General features: G+C 39.9%; 1 long non-coding RNA gene across 1 annotated transcript in view; it reads left to right on the plus strand.

Annotated features, from left to right (window-relative positions):
• LOC140118685 (uncharacterized) overlaps window positions 1-19,058 on the plus strand; it is a 108,766-nt gene that overhangs the window by 28,308 nt on the left and 61,400 nt on the right. Inside the window, exon 2 of the long non-coding RNA XR_011853239.1 lies at window positions 8,974-9,036. This is a non-coding gene — a long non-coding RNA (uncharacterized lncRNA). The remainder of the gene's footprint in view (window positions 1-8,973; window positions 9,037-19,058) is intronic.

Below are 19,058 nucleotides of genomic sequence, written 5' to 3' on the forward strand. Positions count from 1 at the left end.
CTATGAAACAGGTACAGAGAGTCCACAGCACAGACTCCTGTCCAAATGGTGCAGGGTTCTCTGCTTGTTCCTGCAGCTTTCAACCTTTATAATGCAAATGTTGAAAATGTCCACTGAGGCCAGATTCACTATGCAATGCCATGTATTTTAAGTATTTTACATCTATATTTCTAGGCAAAAAAAAACAAAAAAACAATGCAAAATCTGGAAGCTGGAATCTTACTCTTTGTGGGATCCTCCCCTGATTCAAATGCTGATGCAAAATACTGTATAAATGGCCTCAAATATGTGGAAAATACAGTGACCTCCAATGGAACCCAAACCATGCATTTGAGGGGAAAAAAAAGTGGTTTCTGGTCACACATTAGACGTTTGTCTATACATGAGTATGACTATACATGAGTATGTATATGTTCTAATTGTGAAATGGGAGTGGGTCACTGCCATGGCCAAATTAAGGCTACCCTTCTCTGATGAGAGGGAAAGGACAGCAGAACAACAGGACTATGGATTTCTCATCTCTAATTCTTTCCATGTACTTCACCCATGTGGTCAGCAGTTACTGGGACAGATCTGTCTAAGTGTACAAATGTATATATCAGTGCATTAATATGTGTGCAGAATTGTATAAATGTGTGTAAGAGTATACATATGTGTAGTATAAACATGTGTATAAATGGGTATAAAAGTATACAAATATGCATACTTTCTTAAGGGGTAGGAGGGCCCCATTCAGAAGTCTGCTTTCTGCAATGGGTCCCTGCCTCCCCTCGTTATACCCCTGCCCATTATGTCCGATATGGGCACTTCCCTCATATTTGAGCATCCCCTTCCTCGATCATGCCATTTGGTATATGTATGAGTTCATCTGGTTTAGTAACTCTTTCTTTGTTACTTTGCATACTGAATATTTGGGCGTGGACAATTATGGCTTTACTCTACAAGTAAAGATAATGAAAAGAGTTCCGAAAATAAATCTCCCATTTTAATTCTGTCCATAGGGTGATTGTACATACTCTTCACTAAGCCAATAAACCTATCCCCAAGCCAAACTTTGTCATAACTTTCCATAGGAAACTCCACTCCACCCTGTCAAACGGCTTAACCGCATCTAGTGACAGGACGGAGCGGAGGTCCCCCCAACCCATTTTTATGGCTGAAAATATCCTAAGCATACGTTCGCTTATATTCCTATTTGGAATAAACCCTTTCTGATCACTATGCACAATACCCTGAACTACTTTTTGTAGCCTAAGTGCTAATGCTTTCGCCAAAATTTTAATGTCAGTATTTAATAAAGATATAGGACAGAACAAGCCTACTTCCAACAGATATTTTCCTTTCTTTGGAATCATAAATTTCATCCAGCGTCAATGCAGAAAAATTTTCTGAGCTTGGTATATTGATGGAATTGATACCTTACCCAGGAAGTTGTCAATTTTGGTCCCTTGCAAAACAGTGTGAGATCTAAACAAATCCAAATAGGATCGGCCGAACACCTGTGCAATCTGTCCAGAGGTATTCCTTCCTCATCTCTAATCGCGGGGGTCACCTAACTATTGCCCCTAGACGTTTGGACCATGTTTGCTAACAATTTACCGGACTTACTGCCCTCCACAAAATACCTTTGGCCCTGAAAAAAAACTTTATGTTGAGTCTTCTGTTCTAAGAACTCCTGCAGTCCTAGCACTATTCACCTTCACTCTATTCTCTTCCACAGGAGAGTGAAATAAAACTTGCTCCGCCTCAGCCAACAAATTAGTCAAACTGCGTTCCCTAGCTCCAAATCTATTTCTAGCATAAATAATGTTATTACTATATACTCCCCGGATAAAAGCTTTAAAAGCATCCCATACCATCCGGCTATCATTATCTCTAAAGTTTTTATACCAAAATTCAGTGACAATTGTCTCCATGTTAATTTGTGATTCGAGAATAGAAATCCACTATGGGTTAAGCCTAAACAGTGCTACTTCCTTCCCTCATTCTTTCTTACCGGAATCATAACAGGGCTATGGTCCGATATTGGACATGTTTCATAAGACATTTTGTGAATCATCCTATAAAAACCAGAGTTGACCAGACATAGGTCAATTCGGGACAGAGTGCCATACGATCGTCTCATACAGGAGAAAGCTTTCCGGTTGCCATATAAACTGCGCCATACATCTATCCACTCTAGCTCATCACAAAAAAGTGCCAGGGACTCCCGTTTCCCACACCCAGCTATTATCTTATTATTTAATGACCACTCTTTAGTGGTGGCGAACCTATGGCACGGGTGCCAGAGGCAGCACTCAGAGCCCTTTCTGTTGGCACCCGGGCCATCGCCCAGCACACCAGACAGGATTCACAGAATCTTCCTGCAGTTCCAAGCAACTTAAAAGATGCTGCTTTTAGTCATATTTTGATACTTACTACTTGGGACTGTATGAAGTGGGAAAATGAGTAGACAGGGCTGAATTATCTTTGGAGAACCTCCTGCCAGCCCCACGATTCTCTGTGTACAGAGGGTCACTGGAAAGAAGCTAAAATTATGAAAATTTCCATCTTTCTACTGTGTTGCTGTTGAACGTTGAACTGTGAAAGTTGTTGAACAGGGAGCAATAAGTTACTGCTTCAATTTTTGGTTGGCACCTCGCAATAAATAAGGGGGGTTTGGGTTGCAGTTTGGGCACTCGACCGCTAAAAGGTTCGCCATCACTGCTCGATAATTATCCATAGTTGCATTAAAATTTCCCATAATCATAAGGGCACAGTTTCCTTCCATACACAGGAGCAAATCCTGCAATACTTTAAAAGAGAAAGGGGGTGGAATATAGATAAAGGCCAGAATAACCATTGTTCCATAAAGTTTCCCAAATAAAAAAATATTTCTTCCCTCCTTATCAATTCGCTGCTGACATAACAAAATCAATATCTACATGAATTAATATTGTAACCCCTCTGGAGTAAATACTATTGAATGAGTGTGTTTCCTGGACCGCCCACCTTTTCTTAAATCTATATGCATATTTCTCAATTAAGTGTGTTTCAAATAAACAAAAAATAGCTGGTAGGTGTGTTTTCACAATATCAAATATCACTAGCACCTGGATATTCCAGGTGACTTTTAACAAGATAAAGAGAGAAAAAAAAAGGAAGAACCTTCCTGCTGGGGGGAACCCACTCCCCTCCCTGATTCCCATACCCACCCCCTCTCCCACCTTCCCATTCCCACCCCCCTACATGATCCGTCTTACTTCTTCTCAACAGGACTCCTTAAACCTAGACATCGGCCTCCCACACCCTTCCGGCCTGCTGCCCAAGCTTCATATTCAAGGACTAAATACCTTGTCTATCCAACCAACCAGATGCTTCCTCTGGATCTGTTAAAAAACATGTATGGTCTTTAAATGCAACCCTTAATTTAGATGGAAACAATGGCACATATTGTATCTCAGCTTCTGCCATTCTTTTATTTTACTGTTTTAAAGCTAGCCCTGGCTTTTTGAGTCGCACTGGAAAAGTGAGGGTAAACAAAGACCTTTTGCCATTAACGGTTATTTCTTGCTTTTCCCTACACTTCTCGATCCTGTGAACTAATTAATTTAGCCAGTATGGCTCTAGGAGGGGTACTGTGGGCCATTTTCTAGAGAGGGATCCGATGGGCCCTCTCTACACCAAATACTGTTGAGAATTCTTCTCTCCCAAGAGTTTCCTCCAATCATTTTTGTATCTTTTTGGATAAGTCTCTGGGTTCATCCCCCTCTGGGAAACCCACTTCTTATATCCGCCCTTCTCGACCTACCCTCCATGCCTGTCATTTTCATTTGTAAACCTGCATTTTCTTTTTAAACCTTTACCATGCCTGACTTAAGATCTTTTACTTGTAGCTCCTCCCCTTAGGAGGTATCCTCAATATCAGTCCTAAAAGTAGATGTACAACCGCTATCCTAACAAACAGTTGAACCAGCTAAATATAGCCTTAGGGACTAGTTAGTTTAAGAAATAATTACAAACAAGTTAACCCCCACAAAGCCTAGCAATTCAAAAAGGCAGATATTAGTAAATAGATGTTCAACCACCGTCAGATGAACATGGAACAACAAATTATGTATTACTCCACAATCAAAAAAGACAGTGTTAACAGTAACAAACAGTCTAGAGGCTAAACAATCAATGTTATGGTTAGATGGTTAAATATTAGTCCACAGTTATAAGAGGCGGTTGGTCAAGTTTTTTCAATGGGAACCACCACAAGGAGAGAAAAAAACCCAGCAATGTTAATTGTGATCTTAACAGCCTAAATTCCAAAACAAAGAACTTTTTTATTTTTCATCTGCGGCTTGCGGTAAGATTAGATTTTTCCAATAGTTTAATTTTTTGGGTAAAAATAGCATAATGATTCAAATTTATTAACTCTTTCCTGCAGTAGAACCAAATCAAATAGCTGTTTCTCTCCTTATATGCCACAATCTTGCTTGATCACTGCAGTTAATGAGTTAAACTGCCCTTCAAGGTCAGGTCTCCCTGCCAGGCAGATTCAGCAGGCAACAGGCTGTATGTAACAGCAAATCTCCTACTATGGATTGTGCTGGCACACTGGTAGTGCCGGCGTGATCAGCAGAATGATAGAGATCGTTCTAATGCAGAAACGGCCCGCTGTATTTCAGGAATGGAGAGGCCAGACACAGGTAAAGGGAACCTGTCAACCTTATTTGTCAGAAATACAGCTATTGACCCTAGTAACAATCTGACCCCCTTCTATTAGCTAAAGAGTTTAAATCAGAGTTATAAATTTGCCTGGTATCTAGGGATCTATAGAGCAAATTGAGGGTATGTGGCCTGATGTCATATGACCAGGGTGACATCATCACAGGTCCTTTAGCCTCTTAACATTAGCAAACTGTACCCCATGCACATATCTGGCCACATAAAAAATCACAGCATGCCTGCATTGACTTCTACTCCTCTAAATGCAGGCTGCTGTGATTTCATGTGAAATGATATGCTGTGATTTTATGAGATAAACACTGGGTGTACAGTTTGCTAATGTTAGAAGGCTAAAGGACTTGCAATGATGTCACCCTGGTCACATAACTGCTGCATGCAGAGAAAGAATGAGGAGGAGCTGCTGGATTCAGCCTGAGGAAGCCACGCCCCCCCCCCCCCCCGCTATATACATCCCCCCACGCCTCCCCCCCCCCCCGCTATATACATCCATGGATACCAGGTAAAATTATAAAGTTTAATATATGGGAATCTGAGAGGGACAATTTTTAGCTAAAAAAAAGGGTGTCAGTTAGTTACTAGGGCTCTATGGGAATCAACCACTAGCTGTATTTGTGAAAAATGTGGTGACAGGTTCCCTTTAAGGAATTGGTCAATTACATTGCAAAATGTGTCTCAAGTTGCATTGGATTGTTTTCAACCCGTCCCACCAATATTGTGCAAAGCCCTTCACCTTACCTCCATTCAAAACAGCAAGGACGTCTCAGCCACAAGACAAGGAGGTGTCACTAATGCTCTTATATGCTATGATAACTCTCCTAGCTGGGATTCCATGGTCTATCCACCTGCTCCTGCCCCAGTTGCAGACATAGAAATCCAGATGTCCAACAACTTTTGTTGGAGGACATCTACCATGATGATGAAAGTTCCTTCTTTCGGCAATGTGGAGACTGACAAGGAGGGGATGGGTGAGGGAGTGGTGGAAAAAAGTTGTCATTTACATGCTGTGCCACCAGTCGCTGAAGCAAGCAATAATCTGAGCAACACCTGTATGACTAGGCCTCAGCAAACAAAACATAAGCTGCAGTGAATGACACACTCAGAAAAATGTATGGAAACACCTCAGGCTCCTCTAGTGGTGGAGTTCCCATCTGACAATGAGTGCTCAGTGGGGGTTACAGAAGACTATGCCCCCTCCTGGAGATTTGGATGCCACATGCATCATTAATTACAATTTCCCTGAAAACGTTGGTATATTATGTCTTTGCCTGCTTTCTTTGATGTATTATGTTCAGTGTAGATTTGATAAGATGACCATTATTCATGGTCCAAATCTATTTTTACTAATGACCAAGAAACATGCAAGTTGCGCCATTGATTTACTAAAAAAAATCTCTAGCCCTGGTCCCACTCTAGCCATTAGGGGAAGTGGCCTAATGGCACAACTGCATTTTTTCTTCCAATTCGACCGCATTCAGAATTTTTTTCCAGCTTCCCATTACTTGGCACCAAATATTAAAGGGGTTTTTTAATTCCTCATGGCTCTATAGATCTCCATCACAACAGCACAGCAAGTAGAGGTCTAGAAAACCATGATGAATTGAAACAAGTATAGTGGGAAATGGTATAACTTTTCCTTACACAAACCATATCGATTATTTGATGAAAGTGGAAAACCCATTTAAGTATGTAAATTTGTCATGCAGGTAACAAGCATTCATATGGCTCTGTAAACGTCAAAAAAAAAGTATTAAAACATACACTAAAATGAGGAAAACACACAGAATGAACAGAGATACTAACTGGTGATGGTGTACACTAAATGGATGTATGGGGAGAAAAACAACCAGGGCCGGGACAAGGCATTTTAGGTACCTAGGCAGACAAGCAAATTTGAACTTTCTCCCCCAAAACACATCCAAATTAGGGCAGATCCTAATGGGAAAAATATGCACATGCAAAGGGGTAGGTAGGTGATGCGAACATGTCCCTCTCCATGTCAGGAGCTGATTGATGAACCTGAGCACCTCACTAGGAGGTCTCCAGCATGGAAATCTTGTAATGTAGCTGATAGACTCTGCCTGGGAGGCAAGGAATTAATTGTATTATCCAATTGTGGGTGGGAGCACATGTAGCGCAAGGCACAGTATTCCAGAATCTAGTCCAGTGTGCAGCTCAGAGTCAGCCCCATAATATATAGCCAGCCCACAGTAGTATATAACCACCCCCCCAGTAGTATATAGCCAGACAACCCCATAGTATATATGACTCCCCCAATCCCCTGTTAAAGTGATCCAAAGTAATAACTTCTTATAATGACACAGGACAGATATTAAAAAGCGGGCTTTGTTCTGAAGCTTTAAAATGGCTGAAGGGGTTAACCTCAACCATAAAGATAATGGGGGTCATATACTCACTGGCCACTTTATTAGGTACACCTTCCAACTGCTCGTTAACACTTAATTTCTAATCAGCCAATTACATGGCGGCAACTCAGTGCATTTGGGCATGTAGACATGGTCAAGACAATCTCCTGCAGTTCAAACCGAGCATCAGTATGGGGAAGAAAGGTGATTTGAGTGCCTTTGAACGTGGCATGGTTGTTGGTGCCAGAAGGGCTGGTCTGAGTATTTCAGAAACTGCTGATCTACTGGGATTTTCACGCACAACTATCTCTAGGGTTTACAGAGAATGGTCCGAAAAAGAAAAAACAGTGAGCGGCAGTTCTGTGGGCGGAAATGCCTTGTTGATGCCAGAGGTCAGAGGAGAATGGGTAGACTGGTTCAAGCTGATAGAAAGGCAACAGTGACTCAAATCGCCACCCGTTACAACCAAGGTAGGCAGAAGAGCATCTCTGAACGCACAGTACGTCGAACTTTGAGGCAGATGGGCTACAGCAGCAGAAGACCACAAGGGTGCCACTCCTTTCAGCTAAGAACAGGAAACTGGGGCTACAATTTGCACAAGCTCATCGAAATTGGACAGTAGATTGGAAAAACGTTGCCTGGTCTGATGAGTCTCGATTTCTGCTGCGACATACGGATGGTAGGGTCAGAATTTGGCTTCAACAACGTGAAAGCATGGATCCATCCTGCCTTGTATCAACGGTTCAGGCTGGTGGTGGTGGTGTCATGGTGTGGGGAATATTTTCTTGGCACTCTTTGGGCCCCTTGGTACCAATTGAGCATCGTTGCAACGCCACAGCCTACCTGAGTATTGTTGCTGACCATGTCCATCCCTTTATGACCACAATGTACCCAACATCTGATGGCTACTTTCAGCAGGATAATGCGCCATGTCATAAAGCTGGAATCATCTCAGACTGGTTTCTTGAACATGACAATGAGGTCACTGTACTCAAATGGCCTCCACAGTCACCAGATCTCAACATCTTTGGGATGTGGTGGAACGGGAGATTCGCATCATGGATGTGCAGCCGACAAATCTGTGGCAACTGTGTGATGCCATCCTGTCAATATGGACCAAAATCTCTGAGGAATGCTTCCAGCACCTTGTTGAATCTATGCCACAAAGAATTGAGGCAGTTCTGAAGGCAAAAGGGGGTCCAACCCGTTACTAGCATGGTGTACCTAATAAAGTGGCCGGTGAGTGTATATCATTCGCCTGCGTCTTTTACAGCATTCATCTCTAAGCTGCAGAAAGTACGCAGGCGCTGGGACATTAGACACTCTGGCGCAGAAGCCCTTATTAACATCCCCCAATATCTTTAATAATAGTTCAGCTGTATAATGAGGTCTGTATGGAGATACATCACTAGAACTTTCAGCAACTTATATAGTGCAGTAAACTAGGTAGACAAAAGCATTTCCCTTGCATTAAAACATACTATTTATGGCAGCAAAGGGGAATTTTTTTCAGGCCCTCTTTGCCATCATAAGCTATAAGCAGCCTATAATCAATAAAATACTATTATGAAACTGGTTGTCGTAGCCAGATCCCAGCTGTCAATTGCTGCCATATTTCTGATATTATTCTCCAGTGGGCATTAACATATATTCCTGTGACTATACATAATAATGGCTAAATGTATAGTGATCCATTAGCAATGGGTTTATCTGTGTCTATACTTTGAAGGAAATCTAACACTAATTATAAGTAAAATTACGCTGAACATACTCACCTACTGTCCTATTCATCGTGATCTTGCCGGGATTGCCTGAAAAACAGACTAAAAAGCAGGCCGAAGTTCGTGAGGTGGTGACAAGAGGCATGGATAATTAGCAGTCTGCTTTTTTTCAGGCGATCCCGGCATGTCAAGCTTGAAGAAGACCACTGTCGAGATCAAGATGAAGAGAAACATAGGTGAGCATGTTCAGTGTCATTTTACCTATAGTTAGTGGTTGCTTTTTTTAAAAGACTTTCCTTTAAATAGTCTTTTCTTTCTGTGTTCATTATTTTAGAGTACTCTAAAGCCATTTATGCTGTCTTATTTCTTTCCAGGTCTATAGTTCCCAGCTAATGTATTTTGAAGCCATCAGTAGGTTTCAGTGGCAGGATCAGGAGGAAGAAACACAATCACAAAACAAATTCACATTAGCTGCAGGGATTGTGATCTCCCCTGCATGATATTGCCTGAATCACACTGGAGCTAGGATTATCTCATTGTTGCTGTATTCAATGCCCCTAGTTGGTACATCATTCTGATGAAAAGTATCAGATTCTAGACGCAGTTTATTCATATTCTGAGGAAGTAGTGGAGAATTGATACTGTAACATAGAGAAAAAATATGATATCCTGGAAGTCCATCAGTCAGACATCCAGAAGACTGACTAGGCGGAACAGCTCTGATTACAGAATAAAGGCATCCTGGAAAAGGTAACAAAAGTTTGAGCATGCCGCTCACTTACTTGGACTGGTGTAGATATGTGATTGCATCTATCTGCCAGTGCACGGATTCCAGGAAATCTTGTCAGCAGGCAAAAATATGAGGAAAAAGGAAAAGTTGTATCCAACACTTGAGTGCCGATACAATTTTTCCTTTTTCCTCATTCTAGGAAAGGACCTGTCCTAATTCCAAGATTCAAGTCTATGTTTTATATTGTTGAAGCACAACAACATAGCTAAACTTTTAAAATCTATTTTTCAGATTTAGTACAGATGATAATATTAAACTTTGTATTATTTTTTTTATTAAGAGAATTTCTTCTTTTCCCATCTGTGGTATTTTATTGTTTGTAGTATGCCTTTCTAAATTCCTATCCTAATTTACAAATCCTAATTACACTTTAGGACCATATTGAGATTAATAGGACAGTCATGAAACCTCTTCCAGGTGCCGTGGCAGCGTGAAGGGGGGGGGGTAGATAAGTCATTAGTATGCATAGGGTTTGGGTTTCCCTCCAGAAGTGGAACAAAGAAGGTAAAGGTCAAACAAAGGGAAATCATATATTTCCTAATAATATGGACATAACCCATAGTTGTAAGTACCCGCTAAAAGGGTAGGTCCAGGGACTGACCCACTCCTGGAACCCCACTAAATCACATAGCAACCACAATTTTAGCTGTAACAACCCCAAGTTTGTAGGCAGCTGCACCATTGTAACAATTTCTGTGGAGAGTTATTAGGTTTTATAACAGACCACTTACAAAAAAAATACCTTACTGAGGTACTTTAGCAAGTGCAAGTCCCCCTTACAGTAACGCCACAAAAAATCCATGAAGCATAAATTATTGGGCTATGCAAATGCTCAGTGTCAGTCTTTCGGGTATCCATATGAACTGGACAGACTATCCAAATTTCCCACAAACTGCTGCAGGTGGGTTTCAGTCACTTTGGAATAGCACATCATTTCTGCAAAGTTAGTGCAGCTAACTGCATACTGGAAAGTTAGGCTGCCAGTTAAATAGGGTTTTGTCAGATAATCAAAGAAATTTGCACTAGGAGCCAGATTAACACCAATAACCTGCAGGTATCTAAAAATGTTCTGTAATTTCGATGAGTGTTCTATTCACATTTATCTTATTTACATTTTTATTCTGCTGTATATTTGATATACAGTTCACCCTATATATTAATATACTGTGCCCCTCCTTCAATAATACATTTTGCACATAAACACCCCCTAATAAATTATATACTCGGTTTCATTATAAATGATTTATACCAAGGCTCCACCACAGGAATAAATGACCTTTAACAGTTGTTCTTAAACATATATGGCATAATGAATTTACACTGGCAAGTCACAAAATAAAAACTTATCTCAACCATATGGCTCCTGCGGCTTTCATTTTCTTCTCTCTAGGTCGGACTCTGGTGCGACTTCGCAGGCAGCACGATGATGACATAATAACATTGTGTTGCCTGTGTAAAGAAAGCCATCGCTTGCAGCATGGAGAAGAACTACTGCACCAGCGCTGTGCATACATAAACAATGCTATCTGTGTCTTAAAGAAACGGATAGCATTGATTTTTTGTCAAGGGTAAAATACTACTCCAGCAGTGTGAGTACTATATACAACAGAGTCTGAGTACCATGGGGAAGCTTGCCCTCCCTCGACCATGTAGTAGCTGTTGTGGCTATTATGGTGGCTGTTACACCCCGTGTACACAGGCCCCTATTTGCCTTCTTATTATAAGTTAATAAGTATAAGTATAGGTGGTGCCGAAAAGGTTTGGGTGCTGGGTGCTAGGAGTATAATTTAGGGTAAAAATGCCTTCTTGCATAGGTGGGCGAGGTTTTATGTACTAAATTGTGAGTGTAATAAACGTAGAAATCATGGGATACAATGTAAGACACAAGGTTTTGAAAGAATCTGTTTGGGAGCACACACGCGTGGTATTACACACCTACTTTTTGATCAATCTTGATGCCATCCCATCGCTGTCCCGCCATGACGTTTCTGTAACATGACGGTCATGTGCACGGGGGAGAGAAGGGAATGGCGATCCTCCACATGGCATACACGTTAATTACAATAATTCCAATAAGAAAATATAGTAAATTTCAACAGGTGAGGTAAAAACTATTTTACAGGTCATTCGGACTATATAAACCCAGCCTTGCTGGGATGACACCACCTCCAGGTGAAGGTTTGTGCCAAAACGCGAGTCAGGGTGTTTGTCACCGTAATAAGACACAGGGCGATTTACAGACATGGGTAAGCAATGATTCCTTATTATTTGATATGTAGGCCTTATATAGGCAGTATTACTATGAACAGCACAGATTGTATTATGAGACGCTGTCATAGGCTGACGAATTGTGAGATGATTTTATATGGCCCTTTTTTGTACTATAAATTACTTTCCATGCATGTATTTGGTATGATTCCCCATGATGAATTGTGTGTCCCTTTGTGATGTTCTCATATTCCCCTGATACTGACTCCTTATTTATCTAATGAAGTATATTAAAGAAAGACAACTTTTATATTTTCATAAAATTTGTTTGGAATTGGCTTTTTTTCATTGTAGGTGTTCATTTATCACAATGTCTAGATAAATTTGTTAAAGTTGCCTTCATGTTTACTAAAATTGACATTGCATATTTATGCAAATATGCATTATATGCAGATATAACTTGAAACATGTTCATTAAAATGTTGCAGACCTGGACAGCAGTCTGCTTGATACATTTATCTCTTTACAGAGATGAGTTATTAAATTAAATAATTCCTCAGTCTGCAAATGGTTAAAGTTAATATACTGTATGTGGATTAAAAGATGTAAGTTACAGTGGGTATTCAGACCTCTTAAAATTGTTCACTCTTTGTTTTCTTGCAATCAATGCGTAAGATCAGATAAGTTAAGTTCTTAAGATAAGTTCTTTCTTTGATCATTAATATACACTCTGCACCCCATCTTGATGAAAAAAAACAGAAATGTAAATATTTTTGAAAATTTATTAAAGAAGAAAAATTGAAACATCACATGGCCATAAGTGTCCTTTGCTGTGATGCTCATATTTAACTCACATGCTGTTTGCATTCTGATCCTCCCTGAGATGGTTCAACTCTTTCATTGGAGTCCTGCTGTGTCTAATTAAACTGATTGGACTTGATTAGGAAAGACACACCTCTCTATATCTTACAGCTCACAGTGCACATCAGAGCTCAGAGACAGAATTGTGGCATTGCACAGATCTGGCCAAGGTTACAAAAGAATTTCTGCAGCACTCAAGGTCCCTAAGAGCACAGTGGCCTCCATTATCCTCAAATGGAAGAAGTTTGGCACAAGTCTTCATTGACCTGGCCATCCAGCCAAACTAAGCAATCACGGGAGAAGAGCCTTAGTGAGAGAGGTAAATGAGAACCCCAAGAACACTGTGACTGAGCTCCAGGGATGCATTAGGGAGATGGGATAAAGTTCCACAAGGTCAACTATCTCTGCAGCCCTCCAACAGTTGGGGCTTTATGGCAGAGTGAGCCGACCAAAGCCTCTCTTTAGTGCAAAACATATGAAAACCCTTCATACACGAAAGACTCCCAGACTATGAGAAATTAGATTCTCTGGTCTGATGAAACAAGGATTGAATTTTTTAGTTTTAATTCTAAGCAATATGTGTGGAGAAAACCAGGTCCTGCCAAATACAATCCCAACAGTGAAACATGGTGGTGGCAGCATCATCATGCTATGGGTGTGTTTTTCAGCTTCAGGGACAACTGGTTGCAATTGAAGAAAAGATGAATATGGCCAAGTACAGAGATATCCTGGATAAAAACCTCTTCCAGAGAGCTCTGGACCTTAGAATGGGCAGAAAGTTCACCTTCCAACAAGAAAATGATCCTAAGCACAAAGCTAAAATAAGAAAGCAGTGGCTTCAGAACATCTCTGTAACCATTCTTGACTGGCCCACCCACAGCGTTTACCTAAATCCAATTGAGTGTCTCTGCAGAAACTTGAAAATGGCTGTCCACAAAGAGCCACCATCCAACCTGAGGGAACTGGAGAGGATCTGCAAGGAAGAATGGCAGAGGATCCCTAAATCCAGGTGTGAAAAACGTGTTGCATCATTCCCAAGAAGACTCAGGGCTGTACTAGCTCAAAAGGGTCATTCTACTCAATACTGAGCAAAGGGTCTGAATACTTATGAGCGTGTGAAATTTTAGTTTTTTTGTTTAACAAATAAGCAGTAAAATGAACTATTTTGATCTTACCAATAAGTTGCAATGAAACAAAGAGTGAAAAATTTAAAGGGGTCTGAATACTTTCCGTACCCATTGTATGCTATGGGTTTGCCACTTATATAGATCACCAATGGCCTCTGTAATCATTACAGGATTTCCTTCCAGGCAGTTTTCCAAGCACAAGGCACCGACCAAAGGTATCCTTTATACTCCTTCCTTCATGCTACAGCTGTAGAGTCACCAGAAGAGAAAAGGGTGTTCTTGGGCTGACACTGGAGGGGGAGACTGTTAGTCTGCACACTTAAATAAAAACTTGTAAAAAAAACTTATATGACCTATTTGTATCGACGAGTTTGAATGATTGTGCCTGTGGAGAGGAGTAATAACTTTATGAGAAAAACGTGTGGAATACAGTCTTTGGAGCGCAAAGGAAGAAAATACAGGAGAGCACCGGTCAGAACTTATATTCCTTAGTCTGTACACTGATGACACCACGCTGTACATGGAGGATTTGGGTTTGTTGCTGAGTGCGATGTTAGAGGTGATTACTGAATCTGGCCTTCATTGGTAAAAGTTCATTAACCCCTATGGGACTCAGCCTATTTTGGCCTTTCGGCCCTGCCCTGTGTCACTATGCAATTTGGAAAAATTTGGAAAAATTCTTTATTTTCTACTTTTGATGAAGATAGTCATAGCACCCAAATAAATTCAAAGCTTACATTTCCTAAATGTCTGCTTTATGTTGCCATGGTTTTTTAAGATTCCACATATTTTACTAGAATGTTATGAGGCTCAGAATTTGGGTGCCATTTTAAAAATTTTGGGGAAAATCAGCAAAACTCGTATTTAGATGGACCTGCTCAACTTTTAATTGACAGCCAGAGGCCTAAATAATAGCTAGAATTGTTAATGACCCCATTATGGAAACTACACCCCTCAACGTATGAAAAACCACTTTTAAGAAGTTTGTTAACCCTTTAGGTGTTTTATAGGGGTTAAAACAAAATGGAGGTTTGTTCTACAAATTGAAATATTTTTTGACAATATACTCATTTTGGGTGGAAAATTAAACATTTGCAATGGATTAAATGAAAAAAGGCTCCACAAAGTTTGATACCCAATTTCTCCTAAGTACACTAATGCCCCATATGTGGTGGTAACCTGCTGTATGGGCGCATGGTCGGGCATAGAATGGAAGGAGGAGCCATCCAGAGCAGATTTGCATTGTCAAATTGTACAGGCTATAATTTTTTGTGGTTTTTAATGTGCACTTTTCTGGTACATAATTTTGGGGCATCTGTAGCTAATTGGTGAGTATTTATTAACTCTTTGTTGGTGGAGGAAATGAAAATCATCAATTTTTAAGAAGAATTTTTTTTTGCCCGTTAATCATACCATAAAAATAGTATATTATTTTTATTCTATGGGTCTCCACCATTAACCCCTTAAGGACGCAGCCATTTTGTAGCTTAAGGCTCAGCCCGATTTTTTGGATTCGGACTTGCTTCGCTTTATATGGTTATAACTTTTGAACACTGTTACTTATCAAAACGATTCTGAGATTGTTTTTTCCCCACATGTTGTACTTCATTTTAGTGGTAAATTTTGGCAGATAAGTTTTGCGTTTATTTACAAAAAAAAAGAAAATATGATAAATTTTTTGAAAAATTTGCCATTTTCGAAATTCTAAATCATTGCGTTTTCAGGCAGATAGATTTACCACCTAAATAAGTTGCTGAATAACATTGCCCATTTGTCTACTTTACATTTTCATAATTTCTGAAATGTCTGGATAATTTATTTTGATGTCACGCGGCTTACAAATCGAATATCGCTTTTCCGGATTTTCAGAATTGACTATTTTGGGGATAAATACAGTTTTGAATGAAATTTTACATATTTAGCATCAAAACCCCCTATATAACCAACCCATTTTCAAATCTGCACCCCTCAAGCTATCAGAAACAGCTTTTACGAAGATTGTTAACCCCTTGAGATCTTCATAGTAATTGAATCAAAATGGAGGTGAAATTTAGAATGGTCATATTGTTCCCTTATACGTTCATTTAGCACTAAAATTTACACATTTCCAAAATATAAAAAGAGAAAACCCACCATACAATTTGTTCTGCAATTTCTCCTGAGTACAAAGACCCCCCACATGTGGCCGTTACTTGTTTTATGGGGGCACAGCGAGGTGCAGAAGGGAAGGAGGGCGCTGCAGCTGCCAGGATTTTAGTTTCCTCATTGGCCCCTTTTGAAGGCTATAAAATTTTCGCTTTTTCGTTATTGGGGCCATGTGACGGCATTTTTTTTGCGGGATGAGATGCTTTTTCCATTGTTACCATTTTGGGGTTGGTATCACCTATTGTTGAAAATTTAGGAACTTTTTTTGAGGGCAGGAGTAGAAAAGCATCAATTCTGTACTGGATTTTTTACTTTTTTTTTTTTGGTGTTCACTGTATAGACTAATAATCATGTTATCTTTATTCTATGGGTTGATACGATTACGGGGATACCAGACATGAATATATTTTCTTACGTTTTACTAAATTTGTCAAACAAAACCCTAATGTGGGGAAAAATCTATCATTTATGTATTGCCGTCTTCCAAGTGGCATAACATTGTTACTTTTTTGGCTACGGAGCTGGTTGATGGCTTGTTTTTTGCGGGACATGTTGTACTTTGCACCAGTATCATGTCTGAGTACATATGGTTTTTTGATCGCATTTTATAGCATTTTTTGTGGGATTGAAAAGGTAAAAATCATAATTTTTGGAGGGTTTATAACAGTTTTTTTTTACGGCGTTTATCGTGGGGGTTCAATAATGATTTACTTTTATTCTACGGGTTGTTATGGACGCGGTGATACTATATATGTGGGGTTTGTGTTATGATTTAGACTTTTTTTGAGTTATATGTCTCTTTATATGTTTTGGGAGTTTGGGGCATTTTTAGTGATTTATGACTTTATTTTTTTATTGAATAACTTTTTTTTTTTTACTTTTTCACTTTTATACCATGGGACATGAAGAAGCAATCTTCTGATTGCTTCTTCATGATAATATTCTGCAATACTGATGTATTGCAGAGTATTATCAGTGTCAGCCTATACACTTGCATAGGCTGGCACTGTGCCAGTAAGATGACGTCACAGACGCCATCTTACCGGCAATTCTTGCAAGTAACTCTGGGGTCCAGATCGGACCAGAGTTGCTATAGCAACGATCGGCCCCCCCGAAAACGGTTCGGGGGGGCCGATCGTGGGGGAAAGACCCCCCAGATGCAGGTTAGATGCCGCGGTCGCGCTGACCGCGGCATTTAACGGGTTAAGCACCCGCGATCGGAGACAACTCCGATCGCGGGTGTTACACTGGGGTGCCGGCTATTAGTTACAGCCGGCACCCCGTGTTTCCCGATGCCGGTTCGGCTCTGATCCAGAGCCGAGCCGGCATAGGCGCCGTGGCGGATATATCCGCCACTGAGCGCTAAGTCACTGCGCTCCGTGGCGGATATATCCGCCACAGAGCGTGAAGGGGTTAAGAAAATACCTCATTTATATAGATTTTTTTTATTTTTTCCTCATTTTTACTGAATAAAAAGTAATTTGGCGAAAATTTAAATTTTAGCATCACCGCCTATATGCATAACTTTTTTATTTTTTCGGCTGACAAATCTGGTTAAGGGCTTATTTTTTGCAAGAACAATTGCTCTTTTTAGTGGTCTTATTTTAGAGTGCGTAACATTTTTTATTTTTCAGCTGATGAATCTGGTTAAGGGCTTATTTTTTGCGAGAAGAGTTTTCCTTTTTCGTGTCTTATTTTAGAGTGTGTAACTTTTTTTTCACTTTTTAGTGCATTTTTTTAAAGGTATTAATTAAAAATTATCTTTTTTCGGAACGTTTTTTGCGTTTCCCCCCGGCATTTACCGTGCAGGTCCAGGAACAATTCTGTTTTACTATACAGATTGTTACGGACGCGGCAATACCAAATATGTGGCTTTTTTATGTGTTTGTGTTTTTTTTATACTTTATTAAGTGTTTTTATGGGAAAGTGACATTTTAGGGGCTTATATTTTCATGTATTTATTTTTAATTTATTCTAATGTTTGAACTTTAGTGTTTTTAAATTTTTTTTACTTATACATACTTGAACATGAACCAGCAATGCTCTGATCGCTGGTTCAAGTACAATACACTGCTCTACTATACTAATTCTTTGCAGAGCAGTGTAAACTCTCTGAGCATGCAGACGGGGAGATCGGGCAGCTCGGGAGATCGGGCAGCTCCGGGGGAATTGGCAGACCTCGGGGCTGCCCACAAGAGGATCGGATCCGGGGGATCAGATCCATAGGGGGAAGACCCTTACATGATGCGGTCATGCTTGACCCCGGGATGTAAGGGGTTAACATTTGGGATGGGAGCCGGCTCCGATCGCGGGTGTTACGGTGCGGTGTCAGCTGTATTAGACAGCTGACAGCCGCTGCTTCTCGTGTCGGCTCCGTTCCGGAGCTGGAAGTATCTACCCGGAGGGACGCACTATAATGTCCAGGTGCCCGTAGGGTTTAAATTTATTTATTTAAAAACTTTAAGGTGTTTTTTTCACATCTTAGTCATTTATCTGCTATAAAGAAAAAAACATTTACTTAATACAATTATTCTTTCAAGTTAAAGTCTCACATGTCATGAAAAAAAAATCTCAGTAAAAATTGTTCTAATATGCAAAGCTGTTGCAAGAGAACACAGAAATACAAAATTTGACATGGACATTCAGGCACCAATGACCCTTTGTCATGAAGGGGTTAAATTACATGTACCTACTAGGGATGCTTTACTAAGATTTCTTTCCTTTTATATAGTTCTGAAAAATTAGATGCAGATTTTCATTTATAGCTTGCAATTATTATTATTATTCTTTGAATATTTGGTTTTTGAGATGTGGTTGGTCAATTTTGTTTTGTCTGATAAGACCCTCAAGATGGAGTTTTTATTTGTTAATTCCACTCATTTATATAATATAAGGGGAACATCGAAGTCAATTTGTTTCACATAGTCCTGAATGGTGTTCATGCTTTTAGCTGTAATAATTGTATTCTTGGTAATCTAAACACATGGTGTGAGGTGCTAGATGTCCCTTTATAGGGTCAATTGGCTCTAGTTAATTAATGTTTAATTTGATTCATTAAAAATGCCATCTGTTTCTCTATTACACAGGGGTAAACATATTGCATCATGGTAAAATCAACACTTTACAA

Source organism: Engystomops pustulosus, chromosome 2 (assembly GCF_040894005.1).
Source record: "Engystomops pustulosus chromosome 2, aEngPut4.maternal, whole genome shotgun sequence".
Lineage (NCBI taxonomy): Eukaryota > Metazoa > Chordata > Amphibia > Anura > Leptodactylidae > Engystomops > Engystomops pustulosus.